Genomic DNA, 2,637 nt, shown 5'->3' on the forward strand with positions numbered 1-2,637 from the left:
GCGTCAAGACTCAAGTGTATCTTTTTCTAGTGTTCTTTCTGTAAACTTAAAAATTACAGCAGGGAGGCAGTAGACACCTGCCAAAACGATAATTACTTCCAGTGAGGTCAGATGCACTGGATCAGAGGGTGCTGTGAATTCATCAATAACCCAGGTGTGACCTCTCTGAACGTTTCCCTTTGTTCCTCACAACACAAAAGGGCAGTCACAGCCTGCCCTCTTCCTTCACACAAAAATACATGCACCTAATTACACACAAACCCTTCACTCAAAATTCAAAATCAATATGGCGACTCCTACACCAGCCTCGGAGTCCCCATCTTGGGAGGGGATCACAAATGTCCCCTAGGTCGGATTGCTTTTCTGGCATCGACTCTTAGTGTCTTGACACGCCCCCTAACTTTTTCTTCATTAACTTCTGCAACATTTGCAGTCTTAGATCTAATTTTCAATCTATAGAATACCACCTCTCCTCTACTAAACCTCATCTTCTTTTCTTCACTGAAACACAGGTGTCTGAGGTAACTGACAGTAGCCCCTTTCCTGTTCCCTCTTACTTTATCCTCATTTTCAATCCAAAGCTGGATGTTGCATATAGTTGCGCAACGACTTAACCTGCTCCCGTGCCCATGCTCTTGAATCTTCCAAATTTTCCACCATGCGGCTACGACTACAGAGTCACTCTCAAACTAAATTTATCCGTGCTGCATACCTCTCACCTAACTCCTCTGACTATGAGAGATTCTTTGACTGTTTAACTTCCCAAAGTGGAGCACATTCTGACTCTCTTCCCTTTTGCGAAGGTATCCATTCTTGGAGACTTCAATGTTCACCACCAGCTTTGGCTTTCCTCTCCCTTCACTCACAATCCTGGTGGACTAGCCCTTTAACTTTGCTATTCTCCCACGATCTAGAGCAACTGGAGCGACACCCAACTCATATTCCTGACCGTCTTGGAGATACGCCCAACATTCTTGATCTTTTTCTAACCTCTAATTCTTCTGCTTATGATGTTACCCTGTCTTCTCCGCTGGGCTCCTCCGATCACAACCTCATATCTGATTCTTTAAGGATATCTATATCTGTAGGGAGTGTGCTTCACATGTCTGGGGGGGTTCCACTCATACCGCTCTTTTAGACAGGGTGAAATCAAAAACTTTTCGTCTTATCAACTCCTCTCCTCTAACTGACTGTCTTCAGCCTCTTTCTCATCGCCGCAATGTTGCATCTCTTGCTATCTTCTACAGCTATTTTCATGCCAATTGCTCTTCTGATTTTGCTAACTGCATGCCTCCCCTCCTTTCGCGGCCTCGCTGCACAAGACTCTTCTTTCTCTCACCTCTATTCTGTCCACCTCTTTAATGCAAGAGTTAACGAGGTCTTCGCAATCATTCATCCCTATCTCTGGTAAACTCTGGAACTCCCTGCCTGCTTCTGTATCTCCACCTTCCTATGACTTGAATTCTTTCAAGAGGGAGGTTTCAAGACACTTATCCTGTAATTTTTTACTAACGCTTTCGACTCTGTACGGGGACCGGTACTTCAGTGGGCCTTTCTTTCTTTTTTTTTTTTTTTTTTGTCGCAATTTTGTTGCCCTTGGCTGGTGCCCCTCCTACATAAAAAAAAAAAAAAAAAAAATCTATCGCTCCAATCCCTCCTCAGGATCTCCCAAAGCGGAGGTGCCTCTGGCATTTTGCCTCTGCTAGTTAGGGGGGACCTGAAGAGATATTATGGTGACTTTCCTTGGAATGACTACTGCTTCCGTGTCAGAAACCTGTCCCTATATGGTGAGCGCATAACAGAGGTGATAGTGCCTGGCATGGAAGCATACGTTCCTTACTCTTTTTCTCGATCTAAACCTTCCAAACCTTGGTTTAACACAGCCTGTTCTTGTGCTATACATGATAGAAAGGTGGCCCACAAAGGGTACTTGAGCCTTCTGTTATCTGAATTTCATGCGCTTTATATTTCTGTCCGAAATCATGTTAAGTCTGTTCTCCAACTATTAAAGTATTAATAGAAAGTGTCAAAATCTTTCAAGATCTAACTCCCCTCGTGACTTCTGGCATCTAGCCAAAAACATCTCCAATAACTTTGGTTCTTCATCCTTCCCTCCTTTATTTCAATCTGATGGCACCACTGCCATCTCATCTATTTCTAAAGCTGAACTCTTCGCTTAAACCTTTGCGAAAAACTCCACCTTGGATCCCTCTCCTTCACCCTCTGACTGCTACTTCATGCTACCCATTAAGATCCTTCGCAGTGATGTTTACCATGCCCTCAATGGCCTAAAACCATAGGAAGGCTGATGGATCTGATGAGGTCCCTCTTATTGTTCTCCAAAATTATGCTGCCGTACTTGCACCTTGCCTAATCAAAGTCTTTCAACTCTATCAACATCCACCTTTCCTTCTTACTAGAAGTTTGCCTACATTCAGGCTGTTCCTAAAAAGGGTGACCGTTCTAATCCCTCAAACTACCGTCCTATTGTTTTAATTTCCTGGCTATCTAAAGTTTTTGAATCTATCCTCAACAGGTAGATTCTTAAAAATCTATCACTTCACAAACTTCTATCTGATCACCAGTATGGGTTCCGTCAAGGCCGCTCTATTGGTGATCTGGCTTTCCTTACAGAGT

Source organism: Scylla paramamosain, chromosome 21 (assembly GCF_035594125.1).
Source record: "Scylla paramamosain isolate STU-SP2022 chromosome 21, ASM3559412v1, whole genome shotgun sequence".
NCBI lineage: Eukaryota > Metazoa > Arthropoda > Malacostraca > Decapoda > Portunidae > Scylla > Scylla paramamosain.